The following is a 26,082-nucleotide window of genomic DNA, read 5'->3' on the forward strand; positions in this document are numbered from 1 at the left end:
CCCTGAGGTCACTGTCTCAAATCTACAGAACCCAAAGTTTCCTGCTGCAACTCGAGAAAGACCTCGAGATTCCCCCTTCAACGCAAATTGAGGCCCGATTCCCCTGCCGTGACTTGAGAGCAATCCTGCACTCCCCCTTACAACTCGAATGGAGACTGGACTTCCCTGGGGCAACACGAGAGGCTCCCTGAGTTCCCCATTGTAACTCGAGAGAAACCCCACACTTCCCGCAGCAACTCGAGAAAAACCACGAGATTCCCGTGTCATTGCCAAATGAGGTCCTTCTTTTCATGCAGGGCCTAGAGAACAATCCCGAGTTCCCTCTCAAATGCCAGAGGAGGTTTGACTCCCTTTACGTCACTCAAATGGCTCCAGGAGATACCCGTCGCAACTGGAGAGGAGAGCACAGTGCTTTGCTTCAACTCAAGACGAGGCTTGACTCCCCAGGTGAACCTTGAATGCAACCCCGAGATCCCTGTCGCCACTGGAGAGGAGCACAAAGTTTTGGAAATAAGTCTAGATGAGGCCTATGTCCCCTGCAGTGACTTGCGAGGAATCGCGAGTTGCCTGTCACAGCTTGAAATGAGACCTGACTTCCCTGAGGCAACACGACCAGGACCCTGAACCACATCGAAAATCGAGAAGAACCCCAATTTCCTGCCAAGCCTTGAGGAAAACCACGGGATTCTTCCCTTAATGTGAGATGAGGCCCTTTCTGACTGCAGCTTCACAAGAGAAATCCCACGTTTCCTCTTGAAACTAGAAATGGTACTTGACACCGTTTATGCAACTCAAGAAGTTCCCCAACATACCCGTCTCCACTCAAGAAAAACACCGAGTTTCCCAGCACACCTCAATCTGAGCCCCTTTGCACCTCCTCATTTCGAGATGAGTGTCGATTCCCCTGCTTTGTCTGGAAAGGAATCCCGACGATCCCGTCGCACCTCAAGAGGAGGCCTGTCTCACATTGAAACTCGACAGGAACCTTCGTGGGTCGTGGCACAATCCAATAGACACCGATTTCCCCATCCACTTGACATAAGGCCTGATGCCTCTGCACTGATTCGAATGGAACCCTGAGTATCAAGTCACAACACGAAGGGGCATTGACACCCCAGTTGCATTGTTCAGAAAAAGCCACAGATTCTAAATCCAACTTGACAAGAGGCCTGACACCCCATTCACAACTCGAGAGGAAAGCCGAGTTCCATGCCTCAACACAAGACCAGGACTGCGTCCCCTGTTCAATGTCCACAGAAACCCCAAGATCCATGTCAGAAATGGAGAGGAACCCTGAGGTACCGGCCTCAACTCGAGATGAGGCCCTACTCATCCCTGCAGCAACGTGAGAGGTATCCCGAGGTGCCCCTCACAACTCGAAAGCAGATCTGACTTCCCTGAGGAAACACGAGCAGTTCCCCCAGGTCCCCACACAACTCAAGAGGAACCCTAAGCTTCCCGCCACAACTCCACAAAAAGCACGAAATTCTCCCCTCCATGCAAGATGAGTCCCTTTTACACTTCAGTGTTTCCCAAGAAATCCCACGTTGCCTCCGGAAACACTAAATGGAACTTGACACCCTTTATGAAACCACAGAAGCTTCCCGAGATACTTGTCCCCACTCGAGAGGTATGTTGATTTTCCCGCCACAGCTCAAGAAGACCCCTGTTTTCCCCTCTTCAACTCGAGATGAGGGTCGATTCCCCTGCTTCGTCTGGAAAGGAATGTGGACATTCCCGTCGCACCTCAAGAGGAGGCCGGTCTCAACTGGAAACTGGAGAGGAACTCGGGGGTCTTGCCACAGTACGAAAGACACGGATTTCCCTATCCACTCGAGATAAGGCCTCATTGCCTTGCACCAATTCGAATCGAACCCTGAGAATCAACTCACAACACGAAGGGAATTCTGATACCCTGGCTGTAAATTCAAGAAAAGCCCCAGGTCCCCAATTCAACTCTCCTGGAGGCCTGAAACTGCCTTCACATCTCAAGAGGAAACCAGAGTTTCATGCCTCAATACAAGTGGAGACCTGACTCCCTGTTTGAAACTGTAGACACACACCAAGATCCACGTCAGAACAGGAGAGGACTCTGAGGTTCTCACCTCAACTGGAGATGAGGCCCTCTTCCATTGCACCGACCCCAGAGGAATCCAGAGAGGCCCATCACAACACAAAACGTTTCCTGACTTCCCATAGGCACCATGAGAAGCTCCCTGAAGTCACCGTCGCAACTCGATGGAACCCAAAGTTTCCTGCCGCAACTCGAGAATGACATTGAGATTCCCCCTTCAACGCGAATTGAGGCCCGATTGCCCTGCAGTTACTCGGGAGCAATCCCGTGCTCCCCCTCACAACTCGAATGGAGACTGCACTTCCCTGGGGCAACACAAGAGGCTCCCTGAGTTCCCTGTCTTAACTCGAGAGAAACCCCACACTTCCCGCCGCAACTCGAGAAAAACCACGAGATTCTCCCGTCATCGCCAGATGAGGCCCTTCTTTTCCTGCAGGGCCTAGAGAGTAATCCCGAGTTCCCTCTCAAAACTCCACAGGAGGCTTGACTGCCTTTAGGCCACTCAATGGGCTCCAGGAGATACCCGTCGCAACTGGAGAGGAGAGCACAGTGCTTTGCTTCAACTCAAGACGAGGCCTGACTCCCCACATAAATCTTGAACGCAACCCTGAGATCCCTGTCACCACTGGAGAGGAATACGGAGTTTCAGAACACAAGTCTAGATGAGGCCTGTTTCCCCTGCAGTGACTTGCAAGGAATCCTGAGATGCCGGTCACAACTCAAAATGAGACCTGACTTCCCTGAGTCGATATGATTGGGACCCTGAGGTCCACGTCGCAACTCAAGAGGAACTGCAAACTTCCCAGGAAGCCTCGAGGAAAATCACTGGATTCTCCCCTCAACGCGATATGAGGCCCTTTCCCAATGCTGCATCTCCAGAGAAATCCCATGTTCCCTCTTTAAAATAGAAACAGTACTCGATACCCTTTATGCAACTCCGAAGTTCCGCGACATACCCATCCCCACTCGAGAAGAACACCGAGTTTCCCGGTACACTTCAATGTGAGCCCTTTTGCCCCTCCTCATCTCGAGATGAGGGTTGATTGCCCTGCTTTTTCTGGAAAGGAATCGCGATGTTCCCATCGCACCTCAAGAGGAGGCCAGTCTCACATTGATACTCGACAGGAACCCTCGTGGGCCGTGCCACTATCCCAAAGACACCGATTTCCCCATCCACTTGACAAAAGGCCTGATGCCCCTGCACCGTGTGGAATGGAACCTGAGTATCGAGTCACAACACGAAGGGGAACCTACACCCCAGTTGCATCCTCCAGAAAAAAGCCGCAGGTTCCAAATCCAACTGGACAAGAGGCCTGACACCCCATTCCAACTCGAGAGGCAAGCCGAGTTCCACGCCTCAACACAAGACCAGGACTGCCTCCCCTGTTCAACGTCCACAGAAACCCCGAGATCAATGTCAGAAATGGAGAGGAACACTGAGGTTCCCACCGCAACTTGAGATGAGGCCCTACTCATCCCTGCAGCGATTCAATATGAATCCTGGGGTGCCCCTCTCACTCGAAAGCAGTTCTGACTTTCCTGAGGAAACACGAGCAGGTATCCCAGGTCCCACGCAACTCGAGACGAAGTCTAAGCTTCCAGGCACAACTCCACAAAAACCACGAAATTCTCCCCTCCATGCAAGAGGAGTCCCTTTTACGCTGCAGTGTTTCCCAAGAAATCCCACGTTCCCTCTGGGAACTCGAAAGGGAACTTGACACCCTTTAGGAAACCCCAGAAACTTCCAGAGATACTTGTCCCCACTTGAGAGGAACTCTGAGTTTCCTGGCACAGCTCAAGAAGACCCCTGTTTTCCCCTCCTCAACTCGAGATGAGGGTTGATTCCCCTGCTTCGTCTGGAAAGGAATGCTGACACCCCCGCCACCCTTCAAGAGGATGCCGGTCTCAGCTGGAAACTGGAGAGGAACTTGGGGGTCTTGCCACAGTTCAAAAGACACGGATTTCTGCATCCACTTGAGACAAGGCCTGATTGCCTTGCACCAATTCAAATGGAACCTTGAGAATCAACTTACAACATGAAGGGAGGCCTGATACCCCGGTTGCAAATTTGAGAAAAGCCCCAGGTCCCTAATTTAACTCGACTGGAGGCCTGAACCTCTTTCACAGCTTGAAAGGAAAGCAGAGTTCGATACCACAACACAAGTCGAGACCTGACTCCCTGTTTGAAACTGTAGACACACCCCGAGATCCACGTCAGAACAGGAGAGGAACCCTGAAGTTCCCGCCTTAAGTGGAGATGAGGCCCTCTTCCATTGCACCAACCCCACAGGAATTCCTAGAGGCCCCTCACAACGCGAAACGATTCCTGACTTCCCATAGGCACCATGAGAAGCTCCCTGAGGTCACCGTCACAATTCGATGGAACCCAAAGTTTCCTGCTGCAACTCGAGAATGACATCGAGAGTCCCCCTTCAACGCGAATTGAGGCCGGATTCCCCTGCCGTGACTCGAGAACAATCCCACGCTCCCCCTCACAAATTGAATGAAGACTGACTTCCCTTGGGCAACACAAGAGGCTCCCTGATTTCCCCGTTGTAACTGGAGAGAAACCCCATACTTCCCGCCACAACTCGAGAAAAACCATGAGATTCTCCCGTCATCGCCAGCTGAGGCCCTTCTTTTCCTGCAGGGCCTAGAGAGCAATCCCGAGTTCCCTCTCAAAACTCCATGGGAGGCTTGACTGCCTTTAGGCCACTCAAAGGGCTCCAGGAGATACCTGTCGCAAGTGGAGAGTAAAGCAGAGTGCTTTGCTTCATCTCAAGACGAGGCCTGACTCCCCAGGTGAATCTTGAACGCAACCCCCAGATCTCTATTGCCACTGAAGAGCAACACGGAGTTTCTGGACACAAGTCTAGATGAGTCCTATTTCCCTGAAGTTACTTGTGAGGAATCCGCAGGTGCCCGTCACAACTCGAAATGAGACCTGACTTTCCTGTGGCTATACCAGCGGGACCCTGAGGTCCACGTCACAATTCGAGAGGAACCCCAAACTTCCCGCCAAGCCTCGAAGAAAACCACTGGATTCTCCCCTTAACGCGAGATGAGGCCCTTTCCCACTGCAGCGTCTCAAGAGAAATCCCACAGTTCCTCATGAAACTCGAAACTGTACTCGCCACTCTTTATGCAACTCCAGAAGTTCCCCGAAATACCCGGCCCTACTCGAGAGGAACACTGAGTTTCCCGGCACACCTCAATCTGAGCCCCTTTGCCCTTCCTCATCTCGAGATGAGGGTAGATTCCCCTGCTTTGTCTGGAAAGGAATCCCAACATTCCTGTCATACCTCAAGAGGAGGCCCCTTTGCCCCTCTCATCTTGAGATGAGGGTAGATTTCCCTGCTTTGTCTGGAAAGGAATCCTGACGTTCCTGTCATACCTCAAGAGGAGGCCGGTCTCAGATTGAAACTTGATAGGAACCCTCGTGGGTCGTGCCACAATCCCAAAGACACCAATTTCCCCATCCACTCGAGATAAGGCCTGATACCCCTACACCAATTCGAATGGAACCCCGAGTATCATGCATAAACATGAATAAACATTAAAACCATCTTTAGTGGAAAATATCCATGTAGAAAAGACCTCGCATATCCCATATTCACCATGTCTGCTTTAAATCCATCAAGTTTGTCCAAATCACTGAAAATCTCAGTAACACTCTTAAAAAAAGAAAAAGACTGGGAAGAAAAGATATATTCATACAATTGAACAATTGCTGAAAGGGTACTGGGGCTGTGGATTACATTATACTGTAGAAACCATATGATTTCCTGATTTTGGAGATTATGTGCAGGTTTTACAGGAGAATGCACCCATTTTGGATAAAACACATAGAGTATTTTAGATGATGTGGCAAATGTGAGCACTTTTCCCCATTGCTAGGGCTTTTCTGTACATTTTAAATTCCTGGAAAGTAAATTATGTTTCAAAACAAACATGTCAATACCATAAAAGAAAATCAGATTAGACAGACATGAAACTTTCCTATAGAGGTCAAGACTTCCCCAGACGAAGTTCAAGGGAAGCTGTGATTGATGCTCACTGTCCTTGAAGGAGTTCACACGGAATGAAGAAGTACTATGGGAAGTCTATTAGTAACCACCATGCCTTAGGTCCTCTGGATGACCTATTGCAGGAGAAACAGATTTTACAAATAAAATTTTCCCCATGACTTCACAAAAAGTTGTTAGACTACATTCAGTAAAGCTGAATAATTTCCAATCAATTTACAATCATATAAAATACAACTTACAATCCCAATCAATATAAAAAATCACTTGCATTTCTATACACTAATAACAATCAGAAACAAAAATTAAGAAAATCCCACTTATAATTGCATCCAAAAGAATAAAACATCTAGCAACAAACTTAATCACGGACATAAAAGACCAGTAGTCAGAAAACTAGAAAGCACTGATAAAGAAACCAAAGAAAACACAAATAAAAAGAAAACTACTCCACGCTCATTCACTGGAACAATGAGGAATTAAAATGTCCATTGCAACCAAAGCCATCAACAAATACACTGGCTGCAATCACAAAATAATATTCAATGGCCTTTTTCACAGAAATAGAAATATTCCTAATATTAGGCTGCTAATATTGAACAGGACCTTAAATGGCCAAGAAGACTCTGAGAAAGAAGAACATAGCTGGAGGCATCTTCCTCTCCGACTTCAAACTACATCACAGACCTGTAGCAACCACCACAGTGAGGATCTGGCAGGAACACAGACACATGGACTCCAGGAAAGAACAGAGAGGACAGGAATGAACCCACATGTACGTGGTAAGTTCATGAAAATCAAGCCAGGAACGAGCGAAGAGGAAAGGACAGTCTTCTTAAGAAACAGTGACAGGAAAACTGGCCACCTACTTGGAAGAACACCAGTGAAGGTCATCCTCTAGATCATCTAACAGAAATCGAACTGAAAACCCGCCATTTTGCACATGGAGCTATTTCCCCCCGTGAGTCCTCTGAGATGGACCTCTGGTCAGCACTCAGCTAGACACAGGAAACGTCTAGTTCGTCCTCATTTTTTCTTCTTGCAGCGCCTCCCTGCTGGCAGGCACTGAGGCAACCCCGCTCCTCTCAGCTGGGACGCAGTCCCGTTACCCAGGAGCCTGAGCCCTGAGGGCCCTGAGGAGACAAAGCTCCCGCCAGCTGGTCACCTAGCCCAGTCTGAAGGCAAAGCGTCCTGCGCCTGTGGGTCAGAGCGGGTTTTGGCGCCCCCTGTGGGCCGCCAGAGAAGTGCGAGCAGCACCGCGCTCACAGACCTCAGAGGGCTCACTCAGAAGCAGCTCTGCTGTGAGCACTCAGACTCGAAGCCTAAACTGAAATGGAGCAGAATAGCTCCATGACCCTCCTCAAAACATGGCTAAGGAACAATCAGAGCCTGTATGGAATGCAGCCATAAAAAGGAACACATTTGAGTCAGTTCTAATGAACGGGATGAACCTAGAGCGTATTAAACAGGGAAGTCAGTCAGAAAGAGAAAAACATGGAATCTAGAAGGATGGGTCTGACGAATCTGTTCACATAGCAGCAACGGAGATGCAGACATAGAGAACAGACTTATGGACAAGGGTGGGGAACAAGAGGGAGAGGGTGAGATGAATGGAGAGAATATTATGGATGCATGTACACCAGCATTTGTAAATAGACAACCAATGGGAATTTGCTATATGACTCAGGGAACTCAAACTGGGGCTCTGTAATAACCTAGAGAGGTGGGGATGGATGGGATGTGGGAGAGAGATTCAAGAGTGAGGGGACACACGTACACCTATGGTTCATTCATGTGGATGTATAACAAATCAAACCAATATTGTAAAGCAATGATCAATCAACTAAAAATAAATAACTGTTTAAAAAAGATGAAATGAACAGAAACACAAACTTTGCAGCTAACACCGTAATTCAATTTAAAAAACTATACAATTTGAGAAAACAACAAAAGATCTACATGACCTTTGATCTGGTGATGAGTTCTAACACACAACAAAAAATCCAACTTAACAAATTAGGAATATAAATTATTTAAAACATTGACTTTTACAATTTTATAGATTTACTCTGTGAAGGACCTTATTCGAGAGAACAAAAAGACACACTGTTAAATGACCCACTGACCAGGCAACAGAGAACAGAAAACACTTGCAGGAGTCATCTTGCAACAGGAGGTCCTGGTAAGAAACAAGGAACTAACAAGCTACCACCAACCAGGATTCTGGAGAAGTCAAAAAGAGATGGGAGACTACAGTCCAGAGGTCCTACCAACTTCCCAGGATCCTCCTCGCTGGAATCCATCTCAGCTGAGTGATGCGTGTGCCCCCAGGAAGGATCCCAATTCAGAATGACTGGCAAGAGACAAACCAGAAACTAACCCAATGACCATAAACCCTGAGACGGTGAGCCACGTGGCAGAGTGGTTCTCTCTGTTTCCCTCACTCTCCTGCCCTCCGCCCCGGCAGCCCTTCCCAATGATGTCTCTCGCTTGGATGGCACTCCTCTCCTCAGACAATTCATTTCCAAGTATCAGGCAAGAATCCACTCTCAAGCCCTGGAAGGGATCCCCCTTCCTTCATCAAAACCACAACCCAGGAGAAAATATCTTCCAAATGCTACCTTGTAGAGAAGGCAATAGCAACCCCTCCAGTGTTCTGGCCTCAGAAATCCAAGGGACAGAGGAGCTTGGTGGGCTACAGTTCAACAGAAGAGCATTTCTCAGGGGAGGAAACAGTCCCAGGGAAGCTGAGGCGCTCACCAAAGGCCCCAGAGCTTTGGATGGCACAGCCAGAACTGTGGCTGAGGGCTCCCAGTGGCCAGGCCTCTTGATCCTGGCCTCTCTCATCCAGTACATGTGTGGAAAACTAGAATCAAAAACATGCCTGAGGGTTTACCTGGGGGCTCCATGGTAAAGAATCTGCTTGCCAGTGATGGAGATGCAGGTGTGATCCCTGCTATGGGAAGATCCCACATGCTATGGAGCCCGTGTGCCACAACTTCCGAGCCTGTGCTCTAGATCCTGGAAGACACAATGCTGAACTCACATACTGCAGCCAATGAAGCTTGTGAGCCTGTGCCCGACAACAAGAGGAGCCACTGCAGTGAGAAGCCCGCACACCACTAGTTATGGCCCACACTCACCCGAACTAGGGAAAAGCCCACACACAAAGACCCAACACAGCCAAAAATAAATAAAATTGTTTTCCTTAAAAATGCATATTTGACAAAGAATCTGTACTCAAATTGTCCAAGAACACTAGAGCAAACAAGCCCATTCATAATTGGTAAAGATTGAAATAGACACCTGGCCAAGGAGGGTATACTGATAGTAAACGATCCTACAGAAACGTACTCAAAATACGGTGAGATGTATGCACAGCCCCCTTTGGAAGACAGTCTGACAGTTTTTTTCAGTAACCACATGGGACAAGCACTGAATTCTATATATGACAAGTGGTGGAAGCCAGGTATCTTACTATTGGAACGGGAAGTTACGGAGAAACAAAAGGAAAGGTTCCAAGATTCATGGAGACATCATCACAAATTACCTTTAACTGAATATGTTTAAAGGTAAGATGGAATACATGTATATATTTCCAAGTATTGTCAGCTGAGCATATTTAGCTCCTACATGTATGTTTTGCATATCATTCTCTAATGAAAGGGAACAGGAAATGTCCCTGGTGGTCCGGTGGTAAAGGATCTGCCTACCAATGCAGGGAACATGGGTTCACTCCCTTGTGCTAGAAGATTCCATATGCCCAGGGGCAACTAAGCCCCCATACAACTATTGAAGTACTCGCATGCTGCAGAGCCCAAGTTCTGCAGAGCCCAAGAAACTGCTGCAATGAGAAGCCATGGCACAGCAACTAGAGGGCAGCCTCTGCTCACTATAACTAGACATCTAGCAACAAAGACTCAGCATAGTCAAAAATAATTCAATGTTAAAAAAAAAAAAAAAAAGGACAGAAGTTCTTTGAATAAATGACTGAAATTAGAGGTGAGGCAGTACATATATGAGCCAGGATAGTCTTAAAGTATGAGAAAGTAAAGACAACTATCAAGCTGTCCAAACTGAAAAAAATGAATGATTACACAGTTTTATCTGTATACGCTAGCGAATAATAATCTGAAAAGGAATTTTAAAAAAAATTCCCTTTCAATAATATCAACATTAATAAAATACTTTGCCATGGATGTAACGAGGATGACAAGACTGGCACACTGGAAATTATACACGACTGCTGAAAAAATATCCTGAATTCATGTACAGATATCCCATAGCGATGGAAAGACTTAAGATGGCAATACCACGGAATGCATCTTCAATCTGAAATGAAGATCCAATATGACTTGATTGCTCAGAGCTTTTGTGTCATAAAGATTTATTAAAGTATAAAAGAGATAGAGAAAGCTGCTGACATAGACTTCAGACAGGGGCAGTAAGAGTACCCCCTGCTGGTCTTTAGCCAGATGTTATACAGCCACTAGTAGTTTGCTAAGGAAAGAAAGGCAATGTCTCAGAGAATGGCACCAGGCCCCTCACTCACAACATGCATTGAGATAACACTGGCAGCAGGTGAGTCATCCTGGGCCATAAAATGATTGACATGAATCTTGATGAAAGGCAGATTTCAAGGCAAATATATCGTTTCATTAACATAGATTAGGAGAACAAGGTATGAGTAAGACATAATGGTTTGTCAAGTCAGTTCTGAGCCTTTAGGGGGAAACTACCTGAAGACAGTCTAGCGGAAATACATACTATATTAACATAGCTTAAGACAAACATTTCCTTACAAAAAAATGCATTGCTTAGCTCAAGGTTTGAGAAAAATTAAGTTCAGGTGGAGCCAGGAGTCGTCATGGCAACACAGAATTTTCAAGAAACCTCCTTTTAAATTTGTATCAAGAAGGGGGAAAAAAATGTAACACTAGTTTGTTTCCTCCAGCTGCTTAAGAGAGAGAGAAAAAACCATCTGACACTTGCAGCCTATTCCCTCTGTCTGGAGACCCCCGGCCTTCCTGCCTGTTACCCTCTCGGGGCCTTTAGGAAGCAATACACAAGCTGACCCTAGCATACACGTGGAATGACAATGGACTCCAAAGAACCAGAACAATCACGTGAGTCTGCAGTCCTAAGGTCCTCTGGTATGCTGTGCTAAGTCGCTTCAGTCACGTCTGTCAGAGCCCACCAGGCTCCTCTGTCCATGGGAGTTTTCCAGTCAAGAATACTGGAGTGGGTTGCTGTGCCCTCCTTCAGGGGATCTTCCCAACCCAGGGATCAGATTCCCGCATTGGCAGGGAGGTTCTTTACCACTAGTACCACTTGGGGCAGAAGTGCCTAAACAGAGATCAGGGAAACCCAGTTAGGAGAAGAGACTCAGAGGAAAGGAAGTGAGGGAAGGAGACTCTTAGTCACACTCAGAGAAGCCCAGTAGGCAATTCCGCAGGTGGAAGAGGGGAGGAAGCAGGCTGGAGCTGTGTAGAAGATGAAAGAGGGAACTAAAGCAGGGCCCCCAACTTCTAGGATCTAATGCCTGATGATCTGAGGTTGAACGGATGAAATCATACTAGAAATAAGTGTTTGGTCACTCAGCCATGTCCAACCCTTTGTAGCCCACCAGGCTCCTCAGTCCATTGAATTCTTCAGGGAAGAATACAGGAGTGGGATGTCATTTCTTTCTTCAGGAGATCTTCCCGACCCAGGGACTGAACCCAGGTCTCCCTCACTGCGGGCAGACTCTTTACCAACGGAGCCAACAGGGAACAAAAATAGAAATAGAGTGCACAATAAATGGACTGCACTTGAAACATCCTAAAACCTTCCCCCACCCCTGTCTGTCAAAAAATTGTCTTCCAAAAAAACTCCCAAGGTCAAGGAAGGAACTTCAAGTGTATTTGACTGTCCCAGGTTGCTGGCTTAGGGATATGCTGAAGCAAGGGTGTCCCAAGAGGTAGAACCTCCCTTGTGTGGGGTCCTCAACAGACCTCCAATAGCCTCAGTGATGAAGGGAGAGATTTGTTTCATTTTTTTTTAATATCTTTGTTGGATAAACTTAAAGCTTAGAAATTCTCTTACAGTCTTCCTAATAAAATTTGTCCTTTCTTGACCGATCTGTGAAGTACCAACTGATTCTATATTAGATCCTATATTAGAATAATATATTCTATATTAGATATATTCTATATTAGAATAATATATTCTATATTAGAATCACCGTTCTAATATACCTCATAGTGTTATTGACACTATGGATATAATTATGTGAAATTGAACTTATTCAATAAAAATGATGAAGCATCTGCCCTGTGCCCAGCACTTTCCAAGGGTTGGGGAGTACAATGAAAATACTCCATTAGATGGACAGCTGGTAGGAACATTCTTTAAAAAAGCCTTTTACATTTCCACCAATAGTTTATTCTCAATGTCAACACTTGCCAATTAATGACCATGCTGGGTGGGAAGCTCATTAAAAACCCAGGAGCCAGGGTTCCTAGAAGGATATCCCATTCTCCCTTGGACAGTCCTCCACCCTCTCTGGCTCTCAGTTTCCTCATCTGCAAAATCATGGACAACTAACTATAATTAATCCCTGAAACCCAAGCCTATTGAGGGGGAAGGGAAATATTACTCCAAGACCTGGATGAGAGACCAGACTGAAAGAAAAATATGTCGTTGCTGGTTTTCAGTCAAACAGACAGATACAATGAAGGAAGGAGCCCCTGTCCCTGTGGGATTTGCCTAGGGGTCTAGTCCTGGAAATTCTTACACATCAGGAGATGGCTCCGAGCTGGATTTCCACCAACAAGAACATCCATGCAAAGGACAAGCCTGCAGAGCTCTGTGCCCATCAGCCACAGGAAGAGACTGCCTCCCGACAGCCAGCAGCATTTACAAGTGACCTCCTAAGGCCTTCACAAAACTACAGGGTCACCTCTGGGTTTTCTGTTTCCCTCACTTTTCTGACTCTTTTCTTTAAAAAATGCACATTTCTTCATAGAATGCCACAGTGTAAGGAAAATAGGCCTTCAAATTCTAGACCTCAATTTGCAAAAACTTGGAGCTTGTTTTTGTTTTAATTAAAGCACCACATAATTTAACATTTTTACTCCTTCTAATTATTCAGTTCCAAAACACCAAACTTATTGCACTGGGTCCCCATGGAAAGGCCCCCTCTCAGCAGGACAGCCACAGATTCTACCATGAAAGGGCAGCAAGGTGCCCTCCTCCCTTCTTTTCTGCCTCGGTGGCCACCAGATGTTTAAATCCATGCACCCTACTAAATATCTAGGGTGCAACTGGTGGACCCTTCCCTTTCCCATCCCAGTAGGTGGTCAAGGACCCGCTGGGCTGCAAAGTGGCAGAAGCAGGGCTGGGCCAGCCAGCCAGAGTAAGGGTTATGAAGTCCCCGCAGGTGAAATCACCAGGCAGGATGAATCCCTTGGACTTCCAGCAGGCACTAGGCTGCTTGGGAAAACCCCCACGGGTCTGAGCTTTATGTGAAGGGGTAAAGGGGTAAAGGCCTTGACCCCAAAGGTGAGGCCTTTCTGCAACCGCCAGGTTAGTGGGCTCCGAGACTGTGCCAACAGAAAGGGAAGAATACGTGGTTCCCTGCTCCACTGAGTCCCAGTTCTCTTACCTGTGGCCCACACCCCTCCATTCCGCTTACTGGATGCCGATCGCTGGGGACCCAGGAGCGCATGAAATGGGTGTTCCCAGCCGCAATGGCGACCCCTGAGAGCACAACTGGGACTCCCCACCCCAGACGCATTCCCAGTGTGCCACCCCCACCCCCACCCCAACACACGCTCCCAGTGCACCACGCACCCACGCCCACTTCCAGGAGAGGCCCATGGGCCTCGCTACTGCCCCAGGGGAAACACAAGGACAAGCAAATCCACCCCACAGAGACAATCCAAGCTTTTTACCAGCTGATCTGTCTATGATTCAGGGAAAAAACTATGATTACAGAAAGGAAAGATGACCTGACCTAGGACGGCCATGATATTCTATCAGTTCAGTTCAGTCACTCAGTCCTATCTGACTCTTTGCAACCCCATGAATCGCAGCACACCAGGCCTCCCTGCCCATCACCAACTCCCGGAGTTCACCCAGACTCACGTCCATCGAGTCAGTGATGCCATCCAGCCATCTCATCCTCTGTCGTCCCCTTCTCCTCCTGCCCCCAATCCCTCCCAGCATCAGAGTTTTTTTCCAATGACTCAACTCTTCGCATGAGGTGGCCAAAGTACTGGAGTTTCAGCTTAAGCATCATTCCCTGCAAAGGAATCCCAGGGCTGATCTTCAGAATGGACTGGTTGGATCTCCTTGCAGTCCAAGGGACTCTCAAGAGTCTTCTCCAACACCACAGTTCAAAAGCATCAATTCTTTGGCACTCAGCCTTCCTCACAGTCCAACTCTCACATCCATACATGACCACAGGAAAAACCATAGCCTTGACAAGATGGACCTTTGTTGGCAAAGTAATGTCTCTGCTTTTGAATATGCTATCTAGGTTGGTCAGAACTTTCCTTCCAAGGAGTAAGCGTTTTTAATTTCATGGCTGCAGTCACCACCTGCAGTGATTTTGGAGCCCCCAAAAATAAAGTCTGACACTTTTTCCACTATTTCCCCATCTATTTCCCATGAAGTGATGGGACTGGATGCCATGATCTTCGTTTTCTGAATGTTGAGCTTTAAGCAAACTTTTTCACTCTCCACTTTCACTTTCATCAAGAGGCTTTTTAGTTCCTCTTCACTTTCTGCCACAAGGGTGGTGTCATCTGCATATCTTGGGTTATTGATATTTCTCCCAGCAGTCTTGATTCCAGCTTGTGTTTCTTCCAGTCCAGAGTTTCTCATGATGTACTCTGCATATAAGTTAAATAATCAGGGTGACAATCTACAGCTTGACGTACTCCTTTTCCTATTTGGAACCAGTCTGTTGTTCCATGTCCAGTTCTAACTGTTGCTTCCTGACCTGCAGATCAGGTGGTCTGGTATTCCCATCTCTTTCCGAATTTCCCACAGTTTATTGTGATCCACGCAGTCAAAGGCTTTGGCATAGTCAATAAAGCAGAAATAGATGTTTTTTTCTGGAACTCTTTTGCTTTTTCCATGATCCAGCAGATGTTGGCAATTTGATCTCTGCTTCCTCTGCCTTTTCCAAAACCAGCTTGAACATCAGGAAGTTCACGGTTCACATATTGCTGAAGCCTGGCTTGGAGAATTTTGAGCATTACTTTACTAGCGTGTGAAATGAGGGCAATTGTGCAGTAGTTTGAGCATTCTTTGGTATTGCCTTTCTTTGGGATTGGAATGAAAACTGACCTTTTCCAGTCCTGTGGCCACTGCTGAGTTTTCCAAATTGGCTGGCATATTGAGTGCAGCACTTTCATAGCATCATCTTTCAGGATTTGAAATAGCTCAATGGGAATTCCATCACCTCCACTAGCTTTGTTCATAGTGATGCTTTCTAAGGCCCTCTTGACTTCACATTCCAGGATGTCTGGCTCTAGGTCAGTGATCACACCATTGTGATTATCTGGGTTGTGAAGATCTTTTTTGTACAGTTCAGAACCAGACCAAGTTGGTTAAAAGGAAACTTCTTTTTTTATTGGAAACCATAAAGCTGGTTCTTTAGCATATGCAATTAAAAACAATTAGCTTGTTACAAAGGACTGCCTATGGCAGTGCTTGAACTTAATCCTTGCCACAGAATTCAACAAGTCCCTGGTGGCTCAGACGGTAAAGTTTCTGCCTATAATGTGGGAGACCTGGGTCCAATCCCTGGGTCGGGACAATCTCCTGGAGAAGGGAATGGCAACCCACTCCAGTATTCTTACCACCACCCGCTTCCCCCCCTCCACCACCGCCCAAAAAAAGCGGCTCAAAGAAATATTTTAAATCTCAGGTGGAAAACTAGAAGATCCCTTGTCTGTCTGTCTGGATTTATGTATGTCTCAGTGTGAGTCTTTTGTTTTTGGATAATATTGCTTAAGTTCTGAGTTCTTATTTAAATGGTCTCAAGAAAGGAAGCCCTTACAAATCAAACAGTTGGAAATACAAGAAAACATTGACCTAAATGAATTTCAGATTCACATGAACTGGGAAATAGTCAATATTAAATATCTAGTATTTGGTGTTTTTTTTTTTTTCCGCTAATCTACTATAGACATGTGTAAGAGTCATTAACATTAAGTACAACTTTTCATAGTGCCTAGGTTTATTATAAGTTAAAAATTGCTATATTGTTATATGTGTCACAAGCTTGTCAACAAGAAAGTACCACTAACAACAACAAAAAAACCAAAAAATATAAATATGATATGAGCTTTTAGATAAAATATTAATAATAATTATACTCTAAAATTTATATCTTTATAAATATAATATTAGTATATTCTAAATTTTTTTCTCAACATTGAAACTCTGGTATCTAACACAGCAGCTGCCTCATGGCAGTCACTCAACAGTCACTTGTTAAAGACTGGACTGAACAATTCCACAAAATGAGATGTGTACTGATATAATGTCATACATGTCCACACTCCAGGTAATATCCATGGACTGGAAACAGTGTAACTACCTATCAACAGGGAACTTGATTAAATACACAGTGAGGCATTGATACAATGGAATACGACACAGCTGTTTAAACCAACATACATGTCTAGATATAGCAATTTACATGTCTACTTACACGTACCCACTTGTGAACAAAACGGCACAACCACGTGTGCACATTGCAGTGCCACTGGTACCAAAAGTGTGTGTTAGTCACACAGTCATGTACGACTCTTTGTGACTCCATGGACTGAAGCCTGTCAGGCTCCTCTGTCCATGGGAATATAGGAGTGGGCTGCCATGCCCTTAAAGCAGACAGTGAATCTTGACTGAACTGTTTGTTGGGGGAGAATACTCATTGGAAGCTTACAAGAAACTATTAACAGTGGTTATTGGTTTGGAGGGTAGGTCGGAACTGGGTGGATGGGTGTCAGAGGTGGGAGAAAAAACTCTACTGACTACCATTTTATACTTTCAGATTTGGGAATCCACATGAACATGGTTTATAACTCAGTACATGAATTTTTAAGTGCTCTGTGACCAGAACCCAGTAAATTCTGATGAATGAATTACAACACACATGAGAGCTTCCCCATCATCTGTTCCCCTCTCCACCACCTACCCTGTCACCATTGCTCCCACTGCCACTGCCCTGGGAAGACACAGGAAGCTTTTTAAAAGTTGCATCATCTTTAATTTTTAAAGCCGTACTTTCTAACTATCCATTTATAGTTGTAAACCCCTTCATCACTCTTTACAACTGACAAAGTGCTTTCAAACCTATGATCTAATTGGGCCCTTAGGACAACCTGAGACAGTTTATATGTTTTGAAAGTGAAAGTTGCTCAGTGGTGTCTGACTCTTTGTGACACCATGAACTATAGAGTTCATGGAATTCTCCAGGCCAGGATACTGGAGAGGATAGCCTTTCCCTTCTCCAGGGGATTTGCCAACCCAAGGATCGAACCCAGGTCTCTTGCACTGCAGGGGGATTCTTTACTAGTTGAGCCACAAGGGAAGCCCAAGAATACTGGAGTGGGTATCCTCTCCCTTCTCCAGCAGATCTTCTTGACCCAGGAATCAAACTGGGGTCTGCTGCATTGCAGGCAGATTTTTTACCAACTGAGCTATCAGGGAAGGAGAAAACTGAAGTTTTGGGAAATAAAGTGTTCTGCCTGAGGTCATGCCTCTGAAAATGGCACAGCCAATCCTGATTGCCTGATGAGGATGGCACCTCCCTCACCATCCTTCCCAACTCTAAAAAGTGAAAAAAAGAAAGATGACAGGAGGTCTTGCACAGATTTTATGTCAGTCCCATGACACTCTAGGTTGGATTGATGTATGTGTGGGTCAGTCTGGGTCACGGTCCCAGGGGACAGGACTTGCTGAGAGAGGAAAACAGCCAACTTTTGTTTTGATTGTTACACTCATCCAGCAGGGAAGAAAAAAGGAAAGGAAAATGTTGTTGGCTGGCGTGGAGAGAACCTTGCCAGAAAATGGGATGGATGCTCTAACTTGCCAAAGACATCCCCGGAGGCCACATTAACACCATGATACTGAACCAGAGAGATGCTGAACACTTAGGGGTGCTGCTGATTCCCTGCCAACTTTTGAAAGCAAGCTTATGTTCCCACTGACCGAAGCATGGGGCAGGGGGAGCAGTGGGATGTCTAAGGATGGAATTAGAGGATGGGAGGATTTGGCTGCTGAGGACAGAGTTGCAGGTTGTCCTGGGTATGTATCACAAAAACTTTCCCTACATCAGATTTTCCTCTGGCTCCATTTCTTAACCTGCGGACTGACCCTAGAGTCCCAGATTCATGTGATGCTGCAAGAGAATGAGAAGGAGGAGATGCAGCATTCACGACCACGATCTAAACACACTGTTCAAGCTGTTTGGGGACTTAGAGAAGAGCAGCAGCAACAGTGGAAATGATGAGAACTCATCAGTGTGCTCCTGAATTCATCGTCATCTAAGACACGGCATGTGACATAGGGAAATTGTGTAATGTGCACCATCCAGGGCCTTTCATAATGCTCTCAGAATAAATGAAGGATTCACATGTTCCCACTAGCAAGAGTCTAACTGGAATAAAAAGGTGACCCAAACAAACTCCTCTGATGCTTTCTAAGATGGAAGACCCATCACCTTAGGAAAAACAGACTGTTTGTGTCATAGCATGATTTATTTACCCTGCATAGGAGAGAAAGCAGGATACTCACCTTCACACAGAAAAAACAGAGAGGACTTCCCTGGTGGCACAGTGGATAGGAATCCATCTGCCAGAGCAGGGACATTGGTTTGATCCCTGGTCCGGGGAGATTCCACAAGCTGAAGATCAACTAAGCCTGTGTGCCAAAAGTAGTGAGCCCACAACCCACAACTACTGAAGCCCATGTGCTCAGAGCCTGTGCTCTGTGATGAGGGAAGCTACTGCAATAAGAAGCCTGTGCACTGCAACAAAGAGTAGCCCTTGCTTGCCATAACTAGAGAAAAGCCCTCATGGCAACAAAGATCCAGCGCAACTAAACATTATATATACAGTTTTTTTTAAGGCAGATAATTTTTAGTTTTAGTTTTTGTTTTTGTTTTTTTTCAAGAAGGGAACAAGTAACTGTCCATAACTCTTCATCTAATTCTGACACCTTCAATTCACAACTATTTTAATCACTGCAGAGAAAGTAAAAATTTCTCAAAGAATATCATAAAATATAAATGCTAGCACCTTAGTTTTATTTTAAACCTAAATTCTCAAATGAACTAGCTAATTTAACTCAGCTCTGATGTGGTACCTTTCAAAGTGGGTAGAAGAAGGGGCCAAGATGTGATACATACAAAGTCCATCAACACCTCAATTTGGCTCTGCAGCAGCTCAGCAGCCTATAACAATTAATTCTCTTTCCCTAAAAGCTTCTGACTCAGTGCAAACACACATACCCACCCTCTGTTATCTAAGAGACCAGGGTGATGAAAGGGAAAAGGAATTCTTCCCAAGATCAACATCTGACCACCAAAAATAGGACCGCCTTCACATTAAAACATTTCTCCACAGTCCCATTGTTCTATTTGTTTCAAATGATGGAAAATCGAATTATAGTAAAATGTTAATAGCTTCATTGTGTGACCACAGGGCTAATCAGTTATATATCTAAAGAGTTTGGGGCTCAGCTGTGAGGTACTTTTGGATCAATATCTGATCTTTGACATTAATGTACTATTACCAAGGATTTAGTACATGAAGCAAAAATCCCACAAAATGGAGAACCACAGGACCAAATCTAAAAAGATTTAATTTGAACGTGCTACAGTCTGACCCAGGCTGGGGATACTCAGGCTTATACTTGGTGGGTCCAGTTCAATGAGGAGTGGGCGCTGGCAAGGATTAAGAGTCAGGTAGGAAAAACAAAGTGGGGCAGGGGGAAAGAAAGGTAGAAAAGCTGTAGACTGGACACCCATGGGGTGTACCATCTTGAATTGAGAGTCAACAGAAGACTGTGACAGTGTTGCCAGTTATACAACGTCTATTTTTATTATTTAAGTAGAGTTTAATTACAATGTTGTGCTAATTTCTGCTGTAAAGTGACTCAGTTACACATATACATATGTATATGTATATGTGCTTAGATCCATGTGTGGAGTGAAATACATGACAAGCACTCAGAAAATTTTGGCAAATCTTCAAGAGTGGTCAGGGACTTGAGAACTGTCAGTAGGGAGGCCTAAGGAAGGAACCCTGGATAATGTATGGAAAGGAAGAATGAACACTTTTCCGTAGTTGGATATACTTGCCCACGATGAGACCAGTTTCTGTGCAAAGAACATGAAGAAAGCCTCCAGGTGCCATGGAGCCCTGGGAAGGAGGTTTGGAAGAACAAGGCCACTCCCCTAGGCCAACCCACCAGACAAGAGAAAGACAGTGCCACCACTAAGGGCACCACAGATGAGGGAAAGAAGGAAACTGCCTAATACATGCACATTGGTTCATTAACCCACATCAGAACTGTCTCCTGTGGTCTGTCTCGTGGTCCTATAAACATCTTGGTGGGAGACTGGGAGCGATGGGCCATGGCCTCCCTGCTGCCCTGGATCAGTTGCGACAATGCCACTGCTTAGAGAAAGAGACAGTCATCGAAATATCCCCACAACTCAGGCATCTGCCTCAGACTGAAATATGCCTTTTCTATCTTCATGCCCAGAGTGATCTGGATCCTTCTGTTCCATGGGAAGTAGATCCTGCCACTAAGCGTTTGCATGCTGCAACTGAAGATGCTGCATGCTGCCAGGAAGACTGGAGATCCCACATGCCACTACTAAGACCCAGCAGGGCCAAGTAAAAACATACATAAGTATTTGAAATCAACAACAGAAGTAGTCATAACAGCTCAGTGTATTGAGTGCTTACTCTCAAACACCTCACTAAAGGCTTTACCTATTGACATTCCCTACATATTTAAATCATGTCGCATCCGCCCTAAGATACAGATGTTGCTATTGCTTCCAATTTACAGAAGAGGAACCTGAGGCACAGCATCCCAACCTTCAGCCCATCTTGTCCCCTCACTTTGTGAGGAACCTCATGCCACACAGTACAGCCTGAGGACTCCAGAGTTTATGAGCAGTGCTTGTAACTTCCACGAGGGCTGTGGAGAGGGTGAAAAATACTTCTTGATTTGGACTTTGGAAGAGGACTCTTGACTCCCTTGCTCACAACATTCATATGAGTCATAACTATCTTATTATTTTGCTGTAGCACAGGGGATAGCCAATTCTTACTCTAGTGTCTTCTTAGACCTCCCACTCATTGGAGAAAATTGCCAGCTGCTGCCCTTGTGAACAGTTTGAAAACTGGAAAAGGCTAGAAAACATCCTTCTGTTCTCTTGAGTGTCTGGAAAGATGGCATATTGGAAATTGATCCATGAGGCAAGAGGTTATAGTTCTCATCCATCCTAATGGAAAAAAAGGAGGCAAAGCTGTAGACTGGACACCCATGGGGTGTACCATCTTAAATCGAGAGTCAACAGAAGACTGTGACAGTGTTGCCAGTTATACAACATCTATTGTTATTATTTAAGTAGAGTTTAATTACAATGTTGTGCTAATTTCTGCTGTAAAGTGACTCAGTTATACATATACATACATTTTTAAACATCTTTTCCATTATGGTTTATCCCAGGAGATTGGATATGGTTCCCTGGGCTAAGGTAGGACCTTGTTGTTTATTCCAAATGTAACAGTTTTCATCTGTTAACCCCAAACACCCAGTCCCTCCACTCCCTCCCTCCATTCCCCTTGGCAACCACAAGTTTATTCTCTGTATCCATGAGCCTGTTTCTGTTTTGTAAACAGGTTAATTTGTTCCATATTTTACATTCTACATATAAGTGATATAATATGGTATTTATTTTTCTCTTTGTGACTTACTCAGCTTACTATAATTATCTCTAGTTCCATCCATGTTGCTGCAAACAGCATTATTTCTTTCTTGTTATGGCTGAGTAATATTCATATATATGTACCACATTTTCTTTAATCACTCAACTATCAAAGGAAATTTAGGCTGTTTCCATATCTTGGCTGTTGGGAATATTGCTGCTGTGAACATGAGGGTGCATGTATGTTCCTGAATTACAGTTTTGTCCAGGGATATGCCCACGAGGGGGACTGCTGGATCATATGGTGGTCTTATGAATTTTCTGAGGATCCCCCATACTGTTTTCCATAGTGGCTACCCCAACTTACATTCCCACCAACAGTGTAGGAGGGTTCCCTTTACTCCAGACTCTACTCAACATTTGCTATTTGTTCTGTTTTTGATGATAGCCATTCTGCCTGATAGGAGATGGTGCCTGGCTGCAGCTTTGATTTGCATTTATCTAAGAATTAGTGATGCTGAGTATATTTTTATGTGTCTACTGGCCATCTGCATGTCTTCTTTGGAGAAATGTCTATTAAGGTTTTCTGACCATTTTTTGATTGTTTTGTTTTGTTTTTGTTGTTGTTGAATTGTATGGTCTGTATATTTGAAATTAAGCCCTGGTCTATTGCATCATTTGCAAATATTTTCTCCCATTCCTTAGGTTGTCTTTTTTTTTTTTTTTTTTTTTTTACTTTTTTTTTTTTTTGCTGTGCAGAAGCTTGTAAGTTTGATCAGGTCCCCTTTGTTCATATTTAGTTTTATTTCTATTACCTTGGGAGACTGACCTAAGAAAACAAAGGTCCAATTTATGTCAGAGAACATTTTGCCCATGCTCTCTTCTAGGAGTTTTATGGCATCATGTCTTATGTTTAAGTCTTTAAATTATTGTGAGATATTTTTGTACCGTGTGAGAGCATATTCTAACTTCACTGATTTACATGCAGCTTCCAATTACACATCTACATGGCTCACATTAGAGGAGTCACTCTCTCTGATTGTTTCTCTACCTCGCACTGCACATGTCTATCCTTAAGTTTTTCAAAAGATGTGAGTTGGGGGATGGGTGTGGGTTAATATTTGTGTATCTCCAAAGCTGCCTTCCTTCTCCTAGTGGAGTGCTCCTTGTTTCCTGGGCAAAGGAAAGCCAATTGCAATGACCCAAGATTCAAGTCCTATCACTGCTGCTTATCTCCTATTTGACACACAATGACTTTCTTAAATTCTCTAAGCTTAAATGTACAATCTATAAAACTAGGATGACAACAGCATCCTTATTTGTTTAATGGTGGTGTAAGGAGTGCATTTTTTTTTAAGTAAGTAAAGTATTTGGCACAGAGTAAGCACAGTATAAAACTTAACATTTTTACAGAACCCTGCATAAAGTACCTGTTGGCAAGACAGAGAAGTCAAGAGAAGGAAAGGGAGAGATGGAAGCAGCACTCCAGCCCAAAGTAGGCATTTGGGGGCTCACCAGGGAGTCTCCACTGCCACTTTCTCCTGTGACACTGACCAGAATCTGTTCTCCTCTGCAAGAGGCCCAGAATAACAGAGGAATGCTTTGTATGTGGTTGTTAACACACATCAGGGCAAAACAGCCCTGTGAAATAGAAATCTTATCAGACTACCATTTGACTCTGTATCTCTGCCCTAACGTTTTATAAATATGTCAGAGAAAAAGAGGAAAGAGCTGGCTGACCACCAGAGAGCCAGTGAACAAAACTGTATTTCATTATAAAATCAGAAAAGAAAATAATGTCTTCTTAAGTACTGTGGTTCTTTCTACTTTGGAAAATAAAGTTTTCTTGTTGAATAGTTTTAGAGCTGGTTTCCCTAAATAAAGACATGTAAAAATCTAAGTTTCTCCATATCAAGAATTTAATATCTCATCCCTTGCCAGTTTTATTTAGAAACTGTACTTCTCCAGTATTTTTTTTTTTAATTCAACTTAATCTGGCTAAACCACCCAAGCCAAACAAAGCATGCCATGTAATCTAAAGTTAGATATTCTGGCTTTAATATGGAAAACATGTGTTACCATGAGCTTAAGGATGCCCCTGTGTGGAACCTTCTGTCTTCTTTCTCAGTGATGTGAAATCTCAAGAGCTAAAAGTTAGTCTGCAGACCAAGGTCATGGACATTCCAAATATCCTTAATGCTATGCCACATACTGGGAAGATGGGACTTATTGTCCGATCACTATCCATTAGATTCCATTTTGAGGTTCCTCTGTATCACCCTCCTCCTCCAACTGGAGAGAACCAATGCATTAGGGTTCCACCTGCTGTTTGTATTGCAAACTTCAGTTGAGCCCATAACCTGAACCCTTATCTACATGCATTTCATCGTGACCACATGACAAACTTTCATGGAACTTCACAAGATTCCAGGAGTCTCCCAACAGACAAGGCCTGGTCTAATTCACCTCTCTGTTCTTCAAAGCCCTGTGAGCACCTTCCCAATCCCTTAATGCCCCTGTCCCCAGGCCCTTCCTCTCTAAACTTTTGCTATTTGGAAGAGCCTGGCATTGAGGTCTGCTGGCAGCTGATATGAGTGAATCCAAGTGAAACAAGAGGACAGCTGGGCTGCATTCCACACCAGTCCATCTTGGCATTTAAGCAGGTGTGCAGGATTGAGTAACTACAGATTCCTCATCTAACCTGCACCAGGTGTTCTGCATCAGTTACTAGGATTTAATCTCAACCAACCTTGTTTGGCACATTATGAAGGTGAGGCTCTTGAGGTTCTTAGGAAGAACGGGCCCAGCATTCCAACAACCATCTGATTCCAAAGGTGTTTGGACTGGTTTTGACCACTGTCCATCCCAAACAACTCCCAAGGCATCCACTTTAAAATATAGCTTTCCTCCTCTATAAGGATTCCACCTCAATTAGGGTTCCACTTTCTTATTTCAAACTCCAGGAGATGCCATCGCCTGAACTCTTATCCACAGGCATCTCATCTGCACCACAGACCAACTTGCATGGAACTCAACCAGAGAGGGCTCCTGTCCAATTACCCTTCATACTCCTTGTAGTGCTGTGACCAGGGCCTTCTTCCCCCATTACCCTCCCCACATATACCTCTGCTATTGGGAATAGGCTGTTTGTGGCTGGAAACCACATTGAGCTTTGGCCTGAAACACTCTTCCCTGGTCAAGCAAAGGAGCCATCCCTTTTTTTCCAACAGTGTTACCCAGAGGCACCCAATATCTCTGTAGTCTCAACATGAGGAGAACCAAAGAGCAGAAAATGTGAAGGAGACCAGGGGAGACCAGGGCGTCACTTAACATTGCCCAGACAGGATTCTGGAGGAGTTCCTGAGCCTGCTGGGGTTAAAGGTACCTCTGCTGGCCAGCCAAGGGGCCGAAGGGATGGTATGGGCGAGAGGTGGCAGGCTCACCTGAGGAAGAAGAAATAGGAGTAATCCTGGACCACGGTATGGGAGTGACAGGAGAAGTAGCCCAGAACGGTGAGGTTGAGGCTGGAGCCCCGGGGCACTTCGAGCATGCTGTCCCACGCCTGGTGGCACAGCATCTCGATCTCAGCAGAGTAGAAGAGCCCCGCGTCGCTGGCTTCATACTGCCAGGGCAGGTCCGTGCAGCTCCTCATGCAGCGCCAGCACCTTGGCCTACATGATAGTCTCGGCCAGCTCCACTCGGCAGCCCTCGCTCAGGGGTCTCCACTCGGAGGGCAGCTGGCAGCCACGGCGGCCTCCAGCCCGCCGGCCAGGCAGAGCGCGACGAGCAGCAGCGGGCGCAGCATGCCGGCGGCTAGGGCGGGCGGCGGGAGCCGCCGGGTGGCCGCCGCGCCCCAGGCGCGCTATCCGGGGCGCAGGGACGTGGTGGGGGATGGGGGAGCCCCGCGGCGGCAGCGAGAGCGTCGGGGAACCCAAAGTGGTGGGCCCCACCAGCGGGAGGCGCAGCCCCGGGCGCTCGGCTGCGCGCACAGCTGCGGAAGCTAAGCGTGCTGCTCCCTCCTCCGCCGGGATCCCCCT

At 45.6% G+C, this 26,082-nt stretch overlaps 1 pseudogene; it reads right to left on the bottom strand.

The window, feature by feature from the left end:
- Positions 1 to 3,071: 3,071 nt before the first annotated feature.
- LOC132344193 (coiled-coil domain-containing protein 3-like) lies at positions 3,072 to 26,082 on the bottom strand (annotated as a pseudogene).

The sequence above is a fragment of the Bos taurus genome, chromosome 29 (genome assembly GCF_002263795.3).
Source record: "Bos taurus isolate L1 Dominette 01449 registration number 42190680 breed Hereford chromosome 29, ARS-UCD2.0, whole genome shotgun sequence".
Lineage (NCBI taxonomy): Eukaryota > Metazoa > Chordata > Mammalia > Artiodactyla > Bovidae > Bos > Bos taurus.